Source organism: Arachis hypogaea, chromosome 11 (genome assembly GCF_003086295.3).
Source record: "Arachis hypogaea cultivar Tifrunner chromosome 11, arahy.Tifrunner.gnm2.J5K5, whole genome shotgun sequence".
In the NCBI taxonomy this organism is placed as follows: Eukaryota; Viridiplantae; Streptophyta; class Magnoliopsida; order Fabales; family Fabaceae; genus Arachis; species Arachis hypogaea.
Window position 1 is genome coordinate 112235200 of NC_092046.1, and position 15157 is coordinate 112250356.

Here is a 15157-nt window from a genome sequence, read left to right on the forward strand (position 1 = left end):
TAAATTCACAGGAAGAGGAAGCACTTATTCAAGTGCTAAGGACACACAAGACAGCTCTTGGGTGGTCCATAGGTGACCTTAAGGGCATAAGCCCAGCTAGATGCATGCACAAAATCCTATTGGAGGATAATGCCAAACCAGTGGTTCAACCACAGAGGCGGTTAAATCCAGCCATGAAGGAAGTGGTGCAGAAAGAGGTCACCAAATTACTAGAGGCTGGGATTATTTATCCCATTTCTGACAGCCCCTGGGTGAGCCCTGTTCAAGTTGTCCCAAAAAAGGGAGGCATGACAGTGATTCATAATGAAAAAATGAACTGGTTCCTACAAGAACAGTTACAGGGTGGCGCATGTGTATTGACTACAGAAGGCTCAATACAGCCACCAGAAAGGATCATTTTCCTTTACCATTCATAGACCAGATGCTAGAGAGACTAGCAGGTCATGATTATTACTGCTTTTTGGATGGCTACTCAGGCTATAACCAGATTGCAGTAGATCCCCAGGATCAAGAGAAAACAGCATTCACATGTCCATCCGGAGTGTTTGCTTATAGAAGGATGCCCTTTGGGCTATGCAATGCACCTGCAACCTTCCAGAGATGCATGCTCTCTATTTTCTCTGATATGGGGGAAAAATTTCTGGAAGTCTTCATGGATGACTTCTCAGTATATGGAGACTCATTCAGCTCCTGTCTTGATCACCTAAAACTTGTTCTGAAAAGATGCCAAGAAACCAACCTAGTTTTAAACTGGGAAAAGTGTCACTTCATGGTGACTGAAGGAATTGTTCTTGGGCATAAAATCTCAAACAAGGGAATAGAGGTGGATCAAGCAAAAATAGAGGTAATTGAAAAATTACCACCACCTGCCAATGTTAAGGCAATCAGAAGCTTTCTGGGGCATGCAGGATTCTATAGGAGGTTTATAAAGGATTTTTCAAAAATCGCAAAACCTCTAAGCAATCTGCTAGCTACTGACACGCCATTTGTGTTTGACACAAAATGCCTGCAGGCGTTTGAAACGCTGAAAGCTAAGCTGGTCACAGCACCAGTCATTTCTGCACCAGACTGGACATTACCATTTGAGCTAATGTGTGATGCCAGTGATCATGCCATTGGTGCAGTATTGGGACAGAGGCATGATAAGCTTCTGCATGTCATTTATTATGCCAGTCGCGTTTTAATTGATGCCCAGAAAAATTACACAACCACAAAAAAGGAATTACTTGCAGTGGTTTACGCCATTGACAAGTTCAGATCCTACTTAGTAGGATCAAAGGTGATTGTGTACACTGACCATGCTGCTCTTAAGTATCTACTCACAAAGCAGGATTCAAAACCCAGGCTCATCAGATGGGTATTGCTTCTGCAAGAGTTTGATATAGAAATAAGAGACAGAAAAGGGACAGAGAACCAAGTAGCTGATCATCTGTCCCGGATAGAGCCAGTGGAAGGGACGTCCCTCCCCTTCCTTGAGATCTCTGAGACGTTCCCTGATGAGCATCTATTTGCCATTCAGGAAGCACCATGGTTTGCCGATATTGCAAACTATAAAGCTGCAAGGTTCATACCCAAGGAGTACAATAGAATACAAAAAAAGAAACTAATTATTGATGCAAAGTACTACTTGTGGGATGAGCCCTATCTCTTTAAGAGATGTGCAGACGGAATTATCCGTAGGTGTGTCCCCAGAGAGGAAGCACAGAGAATCCTATGGCATTGCCATGGATCTCAATATGGAGGCCATTTCGGAGGTGAGCGAACAGCCACCAAGGTCCTCCAATGTGGCTTCTATTGGCCCACACTCTATAAAGATTCCCGAGAGTTTGTACGTAATTGTGACAGTTGCCAAAGAGCTGGTAATCTGCCTCATGGTTACGCCATGCCTCAACAAGGAATCTTGGAAATAGAGTTGTTTGATGTATGGGGAATTGACTTCATGGGACCTTTCCCACCATCATACTCAAACACTTATATTCTGGTGGCAGTTGACTATGTATCAAAATGGGTTGAGGCTATTGCCACACCCACCAATGATACTAAAACAGTGCTGAAGTTCCTCCAGAAACATATCTTTAGTAGGTTTGGTGTCCCTAGAGTGTTAATCAGTGATGGGGGCACTCACTTCTGCAATAAACAGCTTTACTCTGCCATGGTTCGGTATGGAATTCGCCACAAAGTGGCCACTCCATATCATCCACAAACCAACGGGCAAGCTGAAGTCTCTAACAGAGAATTAAAGAGAATCCTGGAACGGACAGTAAATACCCGTAGAAAGGATTGGGCAAGAAGCTTGGATGATTCTCTGTGGGCTTACAGAACAGCATTCAAGACCCCTATAGGGACCTCTCCATACCAACTCGTGTATGGTAAGGCATGCCACTTGCCCGTGGAACTGGAACATAAGGCCTACTGGGCAACCAGATTCCTAAACTTAGATGCCAAATTAGCAGGAGAAAAACGATTGCTCCAGCTAAATGAGCTAGAGGAATTCAGATTCACAGCTTTCGAAAATGCCAAGCTTTATAAAGAAAAATAAAAAAATGGCATGACAGAAAGCTGTCATCTAGAATCTTTGAACTAGGACAGAAGGTCCTGTTGTTTAACTCTAGACTCAGGCTATTCCCCGGGAAACTGAAATCCCGGTGGAGGGGACCATACGTGATTACAAGTGTGTCACCATATGGCTATGTGGAGCTTCAAGATATTGATTCTGATAAGAAGTTCATTGTCAATGGACAGAGAATCAAGCATTATCTTGAAGGCAACACTGAGCAAGAATGCTCAAGGCTGACGCTAGATTAAAAGCTCAGCAAGGTCCAGCTAAAGACAATAAAGAAGCGCTTGCTGGGAGGCAACCCAGCCATGGGGCAACAATCCTCTAAGCATTTTGCCCTATTTTTATTTGTTTATATAAAGTTCACTGACACTAAGGTAAAGAATCTTTTGCATAAGTTTACAGGGTTACAGAAGGAATCTACACACAAAACAGAGCTAGGGAGCTTACTGGCAAGAAAACGCCAGTGAAGGCCATTTTGGGCATTCAGCGCCCAAAATGGGCATCCAGTGGGCGCTGAACGCCAGTAAGGATAGCTATCTGGCGTTCAACGCCAGACAAGGGCAACAACTGGGCGTTGAACGCCCAGGATAGCAGCATTTGGGCATTGAACGCCCAAAACAGGCAGTGTTTGGGCGTTCAAACGCCAGGATGGTGGGGAGGAGCTCTCCTTCTACCCATCTCCTTCTTTTTCTTTTGCTTGAGGACAAGCAAAGCTCTAAGTTTGGTGTGCTTATCCGTGATCACTAAGATCATGGCCCCTAAAGGAAAACAACCCACTCCAAGAGGAGCAAGGGCGTGATTTAAAGGAACTGAAGCGCCAGAAATTCTCTCTTGAAGGACCAAGCACCTCACAGACTAGAGGAACATCCACTTCCCAAACCTCAAGGTTGTTAAGTTCTAATCTTAGCCTTAACTCTGTGATAACTGTTCCTATTTTAATTTTACCTTAGGAGTCGTATAGTAGTAATTAGTCTATTTTGATTTTATCTCCAATTAAGCTATAGTTTATTTTTCTCATCATCAGCAAACATGAATAAAATAGTAGATCTTTTAAATAAGAAGCAATAAAATTTCGAGTTTTAATAAGAGAAATTCTAATTAGTTAAATGTGGTGGCAATGCTTTCTGTCTTCTGAATGAATGCTTGAACAGTGCATATATCTTTTGAATTTGTTGTTTAAGACTGTTAAATATGTTGGCTCTTGAAAGAATGATGAACATGAGACATGTTATTGAGAATCTGAAAAATCATAAAAATGATTCTTGAAGCAAGAAAAAGCAGCAAAGAACAAAGCTTGCAGAAAAAAAAAAAGAGAGAAAGAAAAAAAGAGAAAGCAAGCAGAAAAAGCCAAAGCCCTTAAAACCAAAAGGCAAGGGTAATAAAAAGGATCCCAAGGCTTTGAGCATCAATGGATAGGAGGGCCAAAAAGGAATAAAATCCTGGCCTAAGCGGCTAAATCAAGCTGTCCCTAACCATGTGCTTGTGGCGTGAAGGTGTCAAGTGAAAACTTGAGACTGAGCGGTTAAAGTCAAGGTCCAAAGCAAAAAGAAGAGTGTGCTTAAGAACTCTGGACACCTCTAATTGGGGACTTTAGCAAAGCTGAGTCACAATCTGAAAAGGTTCACCCAGTTATGTGTCTGTGGCATTTATGTATCCGGTAGTAATACTGGAAAACAAAGTGCTTAGGGCCACGGCCAAGACTCATAAAGAAGCTGTGTTCAAGAATCATCACACTGAACTAAGAGAATCAATAACACTATCTGAATTCTGAGTTCCTATAGATGCCAATCACTCTGAGCTTCAATGGATAAAGTGAGATGCCAAAACTGTTCAGAAGCAAAAAGCTACTAGTCCCGCTCATCTAATTAGGATCTGAGCTTCAATCAAAAACTTGAGATATTATTGCTTCTCAACCTATTAGTCTTCTATTTTATTTGTCTAGTTGCTTGAGGACAAGCAACAGTTTAAGTTTGGTGTTGTGATGAGCGGATATTTTATACGCTTTTGGGGATAATTTCATATAGTTTTGAGTATGTTTTAGTTAGTTTTTAGTTTATTTCCAGTAGTTTTTAGGAAAAATTCATGTTTCTGGACTTTACTATGAGTTGTGTGTTTTTCTGTAATTTCAGGTATTTTTCTGGCTGAAATTGAAGGAGCTGAGCAAAAATCTGATTCAGGCTGAAAAAGGACTGCTGATGCTGTTGGATTCTGACCTCCCTGCACTCAAAGTGGATTTTCTGGAGCTACAGAACTCGAAATGGCGTGCTTCCAATTGCGTTGGAAAGTAGACATCCAGGGCTTTCCAACAATATATAATAGTCCATACTTTGCACAAGAATTGACGACGTAAACTGGCGTTCAACGCCAGCCTTCTGCCCAATCTGGCGTCCAGCGCCAGAAAAGGATAAAAAACTGGAGTTGAACGCCCAAACTGGCACAAAAACTGGTGTTCAACTCCACAAATGGCCTCTGCACGTGAATTGCTTAAAGTCTCAGCCCCAGCACACACCAAGTGGGCCCCAGCACACCAAGTGGGCCCCAGAAGTGGATCTCTGCATCATCCATCATAGTCCACTCATATTTTGTAACCCTAGGCTACTGGTTTAGTATTTAAACAACTTTTAGAGACTTATTTTGTATCTCATGACATTTCAGATCTAAACTTTGTATTCTCTGACGGCATGAGTCTCTAAACCTCATTGTTGGGGGTGAGGAGCTCTGCTGTGTTCGATGAATTAATGCAAGTATTTCTGTTTTCCATTCAAACACGCTTGTTCCTATCTAAGATGTTCATTCGCGCTTAACTGTGATGGAGGTGATGATGTGACACTCATCACCTTCCTCAATTCATGAACGTGTGCCTGACAACCACCTCCGTTCTATATACGATTGAATGAGTATCTCTCAGATTCCTTAATCAGAATCTCCGTGGTATAAGCTAGAACTGATGGCAGCATTCATGAGAATCCGGAAAGTCTAAACCTTGTCTGTGGTATTCCGAGTAGGATTCAAGGATTGAATGACTGTGACGAGCTTCAAACTTCTGAAGGCTGGGCGTTAGTGACAGACGCAAAAGGATAGTAAATCCTATTCCAACCGGATCGAGAACCAACCAGTGATTAGCCGTGCTGTGACAGAGCGCGTGAGCGTAGTTTTCACTGGACGGATGGGAGGTAGCCATTGACAACGGTGATCCACCAACACACAGCTGCCATAGGAGGACATGCGTGCGTGAACAAGAAGACAGAGGAAAGCAGAAATTCAGAAGGCAAAGCATCTCCAAAACTCCAACATATTCTCCATTACTGCACAACAAGTAATTTTTAATTTATGCTCTACTGGTTACTCACAATTCAATTGATAAACATAATTGACTTCCTGACTAAGATTTACAAGATAACCATAGATTGCTTCAAACCAACAATCTCCGTGGGATTCGACCCTTACTCACGTAAGGTATTACTTGGACGACCCAGTGCACTTGCTGGTTAGTGGTACGCGTTGTGAAAAGTGTGATTCGCAATTCGTGCTACCAAGTTTTTGGCGCCGTTGCCGGGATTGTTCGTGTTTGAACAACTGACGGATTATTTTGTTGCTTAGATTAGGAAAAAAAAAATCTTTCTTTTTGGTTTAGAGTCTTTTATTAATTACCCCTTGTTAAAATACTTTAAATTTATAGCTCAGTTATTTAGAACGTGGTGTTTATGTTCATGATAATTGGCTATCATATTTTTTTAAAACCTTTTTCAAAAATAATTTTTCTATTAAATCTTGTGCCAACTTTAGTTTGGTGTTTTCAAAAATAATCTTTCTTAAAATAAGGTCCCATAACTCATTTGCTAGAACATTAATTTGATTGGGTTAGAATCTTTTATACTCTTTTCAAAACATTCTTTTCAAAATATTTTTTCTATTAAATCTTGTGCCAAACTTTAAGTTTGGTGTTTTCTTGTTGATTTCCCTTTGATTTTTGAAAATTTTGTTTGGTTTTCAAAAAATTTTAAGTTTGGTGTTCCTTGGTGTTTTCCCTCCAAAATTTTCGAAAAACAAGGAGCATCAGATCTAAAATTTTAAATCTAGTACTATCTTATTGTTTTTCTCTCTCCTCACTAAATTCAAAAATATCTTTTTAAAATATCTTTTCTAACTTCCTAACTTCTTAACTTTTTCAAAACTACCTAACTAACTCCCTCTCTCCCTAATTTTCGAAAATAGCTTCCTTCTTTTCAAAAATTTCTTTTTTTTTAACTAATTAATTTTTATTTTTTTTACGAAAAAAAAATTAAAAATTTTTTTTTTCAAAATTCACATTCTTTTAGTTATTTTATTTTATTTAAGTATTTACTTCTTATAAAATAAAATAAATAAAAAGGTAAATCAGTCCAAGTTATATCCATAGATCCATCATGGACATAAGTGGAGATGACAGTCCAGGAGGACTTTGGGGTCATATTCTAACCCCTCTACTACTTCATATGGGAGTAGCATCTGCATACCCTCCATTGGAGTTAGTAGCTTTGAGTTGAATCCTCAGCTCATTATCATGGTGCAGCAAAGTTGCCAGTATTCCGGTCTTCCACAGGAAGAACCTACAGAGTTTCTGGCACAATTTTTACAAATTGCTGACACAGTACATGATAAGGAAATAGATCAGGATGTCTACAGACTATTACTGTTTCCATTTGCTGTAAAAGATCAAGCTAAGAGGTGGTTAAATAACCAACCAAGGCCAGCATAAGACATGGAAACAGCTGACAGAAAAATTCCTGAATCAATATTTCCCTCCAAAAAGGATGACACAGCTGAGGCTGGACATCCAAGGCTTTAAACAAGGAGATAATGAATCTCTTTATGATGCCTGGGAGAGATACAGAGAGATGCTACGAAAATGCCCCTCTGAAATATTTTCAAAGTGGGTTCAGTTAGACATCTTCTACTATGGGCTTGCAGAAGGAGCTCAGATGTCTTTAGATTACTCAGCTGGTGGATCTATCCATATGAGAAAGACAATGAAGAGGCTCAAGAGCTCATTGATACAGTTGCCAGGAATCAGCATCTGTATCTAAGCAGCAACCCTTCCATGAATGAAGAGGTTAAAACAGTAACTGCTGAATTCAGTACTGTAAAACAAGCTCTGAATTCAATCAGCAATTAGATTTCTAACAAAGCAGCTAGCGAATTCAAAGACAGGTTACAGGAGACAAGGATAGCTAATATACATATGGAAGAACAGTTTAAGCAAACAAAGCAGCAGCTATCAAAGCAAATAGCAGAAGAATGCCAAGCAGTTCAATTAAGAAGTGGGAAAACATTAAATACCCCACCTCAAGGCATCAAAAATTCAAGAAATGAGCAACCCACCAAAGATTCCCCTGAGGACAGTAAGAGCCCAGGGAAAAATAATTCTGGCACTAAAACGCCAGAAAATGGTGGAAGGCTGGCGCTGAACGCCCAGACCATGCCCAAAACTGGCGTTCAGCGCCAGAAACAAGGCAGATTGGCGTTCAACGCCAGAAATGGGCAAGAATCTGGCGTTGAACGCCCAATGGGCAAATCCAGCGTTGAACGCCCAACAGGGCACATTTCTGGCGTTCAGGGCCAGGAACAGACAGTGAGTTGGCGTCTAACGTCACTCCAGCTTCTGACTCTGGTACGCAATTGCAGTGAGGGATCAGACACACACAAGTGCTGATAACAACCCCTCTAAAAAGGCTTCTTTAACCACTAAGGTTGAGGAATATAAAGCCAAGATACCTTATCCTCAAAAACTCCGGAAAGAGGAGCAGGATAAGCAATTTGCTCGCTTTGCAGATTATCTAAGGACTCTTGAATAAAGATTCCATTTGCAGAGGCACTTGAGCAAATACCTTCTTATGCCAAGTTCATGAAAGAGATCTTGAGTCATAAAAAGGATGGAGAGAAACAGAAAGAGTTCTCCTCACTGAAGAATGCAGTGCAGTCATTCTTAAAAGCTTTCCTGAAAAGCTTAAAGACCCGGGAGTTTTCTGATACCATGCATATTAGAAGGTGATTGCACCAAGACAGCTTTATGCGATCTTGGGGCAAGCATCAACCTGATACCTGCATCCACTATCAGGAAGCTTGGCTTAACTGAAGAAGTTAAACCAACCCGGATATGTCTCCAACTTGCTGATGGTTCCACTAAATACCCATCAGGCGTGATTGAGGACATGATTGTCAGAGTTGGGCCATTCGCCTTTCCCACTGACTTTGTTGTGCTGGAAATGGAGGAGCACAAGAGTGCACTCTCATTCTAGGAAGACCCTTCCTAGCAACTGGACGATCCCTCATTGACGTCCAACAGGGGGAAATAACCCTGAGAGTCAACGATGACGAGTTCAAGTTGAACGCTGTCAAAGCCATGCAGCATCCAGACACATCAACAGACTGCATGAAAGTTGACTTATTGACTCTTTGGTAGAAGAGATCAACATGGCTGAGAGTCTCGAATCAGAGTTGGAAGACATCTTTAAAGATGTTCAGCCTGATTTGGAGGATTCAGGGGACATGAAAGAGCCTCTGAACTTTCTTCTGAAAGAGGAAAAACCTCCTAAACCAGAGCTCAAGCCACTGCCACCATCCTTGAAATATGCATTTCTAGGAGAAGGTGACACTTTTCCCGTGATCATAAGCTCTGCTTTAAATTCACAGGAAGAGGAAGCACTTATTCAAGTGCTAAGGACACACAAGACAGCTCTTGGGTGGTCCATAGGTGACCTTAAGGGCATAAGCCCAGCTAGATGCATGCACAAAATCCTATTGGAGGATAATGCCAAACCAGTGGTTCAACCACAGAGCGGTAAATCCAGCCATGAAGGAAGTGGTGCAGAAAGAGGTCACCAAATTACTAGAGGCTGGGATTATTTATCCCATTTCTGAAGCCCCTGGGTGAGCCCTGTTCAAGTGTCCCAAAAAAGGGAGCATGACAGTGATTCATAATGAAAAAAATGAACTGGTTCCTACAAGAACAGTTACAGGGTGGCGCATGTGTATTGACTACAGAAGGCTCAATACAGCCACCAGAAAGGATCATTTTCCTTTACCATTCATAGACCAGATGCTAGAGAGACTAGCAGGTCATGATTATTACTGCTTTTTGGATGGCTACTCAGCTATAACCAGATTGCAGTAGATCCCAGGATCAAGAGAAAACAGCATTCACATGTCCATCCGGAGTGTTTGCTTATAGAAGGATGCCTTTGGGCTATGCAATGCACCTGCAACCTTCCAGAGATGCATGCTCTCTATTTTCTCTGATATGGTGGAAAAATTTCTGGAAGTCTTCATGGATGACTTCTCAGTATATGGAGACTCATTCAGCTCCTGTCTTGATCACCTAAACTTGTTCTGAAAAGATGCCAAGAAACCAACCTAGTTTTAAACTGGGAAAAGTGTCACTTCATGGTGACTGAAGGAATTGTTCTTGGGCATAAAATCTCAAACAAGGGAATAGAGGTGGATCAAGCAAAAATAGAGGTAATTGAAAAATTACCACCACCTGCCAATGTTAAGGCAATCAGAAGCTTTCTGGGCATGCAGGATTCTATAGGAGGTTTATAAAGGATTTTTCAAAAATCGCAAAACCTCTAAGCAATCTGCTAGCTGCTGACACGCCATTTGTGTTTGACACAATGCCTGCAGGCGTTTGAAACGCTGAAAGCTAAGCTGGTCACAGCACCAGTCATTTCTGCACCAGACTGGACATTCCATTGAGTAATGTGTGATGCCAGTGATCATGCCATTGGGCAGTATTGGACAGAGGCATGAAGCTTCTGCATGTCATTATTATGCCAGTGGTTTTAAATGATGCCCAGAAAAATTACACAACCACAGAAAAGAATACTTGCAGTGGTTTACGCCATTGACAAGTTCAGATCCTACTTAGTAGGATCAAAGTGATTGTGTACACTGACCATGCTGCTCTTAATATCTACTCACAAAGCAGGATTCAAAACCCAGGCTCATCAGATGGGTATTGCTTCTGCAAGAGTTTGATATAGAAATAAGAGACAGAAAAGGGACAGAGAACCAAGTAGCTGATCATCTGTCCCGGATAGAGCCAGTGGAAGGACGTCCCTCCCCTTCCTTGAGATCTCTGAGACGTTCCCTGATGAGCATCTATTTGCCATTCAGGAAGCACCATGGTTTGCCGATATTGCAAACTATAAAGTGCAGGTTCATACCCAAGGAGTACAATAGAATACAAAAAAGAAACTAATTACTGATGCAAATACTACTTGTGGGATGAGCCCTATCTCTTTAGAGATGTGCAGACGGAATTATCCGTAGGTGTGTCCCCAGAGAGGAAGCAAGAGAATCCTATGGCATTGCCATGGATCTCAATATGGAGGCCATTTCGGAGGTGAGCGAACAGCCACCAAGGTCCTCCAATGTGGCTTCTATTGGCCCACACTCTATAAAGATTCCCGAGAGTTTGTACGTAATTGTGACAGTTGCCAAAGAGCTGGTAATCTGCCTCATGGTTACGCCATGCCTCAACAAGGAATCTTGGAAATAGAGTTGTTTGATGTATGGGGAATTGACTTCATGGGACCTTTCCCACCATCATACTCAACACTTATATTCTGGTGGCAGTTGACTATGTATCAAAATGGGTTGAGGCTATTGCCACACCCACCAATGATACTAAAACAGTGCTGAAGTTCCTCCAGAAACATATCTTTAGCAGGTTGGTGTCCCTAGAGTGTTAATCAGTGATGGGGGCACTCACTTCTGCAATAAACAGCTTTACTCTGCCATGGTTCGGTATGGAATTCGCCACAAAGTGGCCACCCATATCATCCACAAACCAATGGGCAAGCTGAAGTCTCTAAAGAGAATTAAAGAGAATCCTGGAACGGACAGTAAATACCCGTAGAAAGGATTGGGCAAGAAGCTTGGATGATGCTCTGTGGGCTTACAGAACAGCATTCAAGACCCCTATAGGGACCTCTCCATACCAACTCGTGTATGGTAAGGCATGCCACTTGCCCGTGGAACTGGACATAAGGCCTACTGGGCAACCAGATTCCTAAATTAGATGCCAAATTAGCAGGAGAAAAACGATTGCTCCAGCTAAATGAGCTAGAGGAATTCAATTCACAGCTTTCGAAAATGCCAAGCTTTATAAAGAAAATAAAAAAATGGCATGACAGAAAGCTGTCATCTAGAATCTTTGACCAGGACAGAAGGTCCTGTTTTAACTCTAGACTCAGGCTATTCCCGGGAACTGAAATCCGGTGGAGGGGACCATACGTGATTACAAGTGTGTCACCATATGGTATGTGGAGCTTCAAGATATTGATTCTGATAAGAAGTTCATTGTCAATGGACAGAGAATCAAGCATTATCTTGAAGGCAACATGAGCAAGAATGCTCAAGGCTGAAGCTAGATTAAAAGCTCAGCAAGGTCCAGCTAAAGACAATAAAGAAGCGCTTGCTGGGAGGCAACCCAGCCATGGGGCAACAATCCTCTAAGCATTTTGCCCTATTTTTTATTTGTTTATATAAAGTTCACTGACACTAAGTAAAGAATCTTTGCATAAGTTTACAGGGTTACAGAAGGAATCTACACCAAAACAGGCTAGGGAGCTACTGGCAAGAAACGCCAGTGAGGCCATTTGGGGCGTTCAGCGCCCAAATGGGCATCCAGTGGGCGCTGAACGCCAGTAAGAATAGCTATCCTGGCGTTCAACGCCAGAAAAAACAACAATGGGCGTTGAACGCCCAGGATAGCAGCATTTGGCATTGAACGCCCAAACAGCAGTGTTTGGGCGTTCCAAACGCCAGGATGGTGCGGGAGGAGCTCTCCTTCTACCCATCTCCTTCTTTTTCTTTTGCTTGAGGACAAGCAAGCTCTAAGTTTGGTGTGCTTATCCGTGATCACTAAGATCATGGCCCCTAAAGGAAAACAAACCCACTCCAAGAGGAGCAAGGGCGTGATTTAAAGGAACTGAAGCGCCAGAAATTCTCTCTTTGAAGGACCAAGCACCTCACAGACTAGAGGAACATCCACTTCCCAAACCTCCAAGGTTGTTAAGTTCTAATCTTAGCCTTACTCTGTGATAACTGTTCTTATTTTAATTTTACCTTAGGATCGTATCAGTAGTAATTAGTCCTATTTTGATTTTATCTCCAATTAAGCTATAGTTTATTTTTTTCTCATCATCAGCAAACATGAATAAAATAGTAGATCTTTAATAAGAAGCAATAAAATTTCGGAGTTTTAATAAGAAATTCTAATTGGTTAAATGTGGTGGGCAATGCTTTCTGTCTTCTGAATGAATGCTGAACAGTGCAATATGTCTTTTGAATTTGTTGTTTAAGACTGTTAAATATGTTGGCTCTTGAAAAAGATGAACATGAGACATGTTATTGATAATCTGAAAAATCATAAAAATGATTCTTGAAGCAAGAAAAAGCAGCAAAGAACAAAGCTTGCAGAAAAAAAAAAAAAAAAAGAAAGAAGAAAAAAAGCCAAGCCTTAAAACCAAAGCCTAACAAAGGCAAAATAAAAAAGGATCCAAGGCTTTGAGCATCATGGATAGGAGGGCCAAAAAGGAATAAAATCCTGGTCTAAGCGGCTAAACCAAGCTGTCCCTAACCATGTGCTTGTGGCGTGAGGTGTCAAGTGAAAACTTGAGACTGAGCGGTTAAAGTCAAGGTCCAAAGCAAAAAGAAGAGTGTGCTTAAGAACTCTGGACACCTCTAATTGGGGACTTTAGCAAAAGCTGAGTCACAATCTGAAAAGGTTCACCCAGTTATGTGTCTGTGGCATTTTTGTATCCGGTAGTAATACTGGAAAACAAAGTGCTTAGGGCCACGGCCAAGACTCATAAAGAAGCTGTGTTCAAGAATCATCACACTGAACTAAGAGAATCAATAACACTATCTGAATTCTGAGTTCCTATAGATGCCAATCACTCTGAGCTTCAATGGATAAAGTGAGATGCCAAAACTGTTCAGAAGCAAAAAGCTACTAGTCCCGCTCATCTAATTAGGATCTGAGCTTCATCAAAAACTCTGAGATATTATTGCTTCTCAACCTATTAGTCTTCTATTTTATTTTCTAGTTGCTTGAGGACAAGCAACAGTTTAAGTTTGGTGTTGTGATGAGCGATATTTTATACGCTTTTTGGGATAATTTCATATAGTTTTGAGTATGTTTTAGTTAGTTTTTAGTTTATTTCAGTAGTTTTTAGGAAAAATTCATGTTTCTGGACTTTACTATGAGTTGTGTGTTTTTCTGTAATTTCAGGTATTTTTCTGGCTGAAAATTGAAGGAGCTGAGCAAAAATCTGATTCAGGCTGAAAAAGGACTGCTGATGCTGTTGGATTCTGACCTCCCTGCACTCAAAGTGGATTTTCTGGAGCTACAGAACTCGAAATGGCGTGCTTCCAATTGCGTTGGAAAGTAGACATCCAGGGCTTTCCAGCAATATATAATAGTCCATACTTTGCACAAAATTGACGACGTAAACTGGCGTTCAACGCCAGCCTTCTGCCCAATTCTGGCGTCCAGCGCCAGAAAAGGATAAAAACTGGAGTTGAACGCCCCAAACTGGCAACAAAAAACTGGCGTTCAACTCCACAAATGGCTCTGCACGTGAATTGCTTAAGTCTCAGCCCCAGCACACACCAAGTGGGCCCCAGCACACCAAGTGGGCCCCAGAAGTGGATTCTCATCATCCATCATAGTCCACTCATATTTTGATACCCTAGGCTACTGGTTTAGTATTTAAACAATTTTAGAGACTTATTTTGTATCTCATGACATTTCAGATCTAAACTTTGTATTCTCTGACGGCATGAGTCTCTAAACCCATTGTTGGGGGTGAGGAGCTCTGCTGTGTTCGATGAATTAATGCAAGTATTTCTGTTTTCCATTCAAACACGCTTGTTCCTATCTAAGATGTTCATTCGCGCTTAAACTGTGATGAAGGTGATGATTGTGACATTCATCACCTTCCTCAACCAGAACGTGTGCTGACAACCACCTCCTGTTCTATATCGATTGAATGAGTATCTCTTAGATTCTTTCAGAATCTCCGTGGTATAAGCTGAACTGATGCGGCATTCATGAGAATCCGGAAAGTCTAAACCTTGTCTGTGGTATTCCAGTAGGATTCAAGATTGAATGACTGTGACGAGTTCAAACTCCTGAAGGGCGGTAGTGACAGAGCAAAGGATAGTAAATCCTATTCCACCGGATCGAGAACCAACCGTGATTAGCCGTGCTGGACAGAGCGTGAGCGTAGTTTCACTGGAAGGATGGAGGTAGCCATTGACAACGGTGATCCACCAACACACAGCTGCCATAGGAGACGGCGTGCGTGAACAAGAAACAGAGGAAAGCAGATTCAAAACAAGCATCTCCAAAATTCAACATATTCTCCATTCTGCACAACAGTACTTTAATTTATGCTCTCTTGGTTATCACAATTCAATGATAAACATAATTACTTCCTGACTAAAATTACAAATAACCAAGATTGCTTCAAACAACAATCTCCGTGGGATTCGACCCTTACTCACGTAAGGTATTACTTGGACGACCCAGGCCTGCGGAGCGTTGTG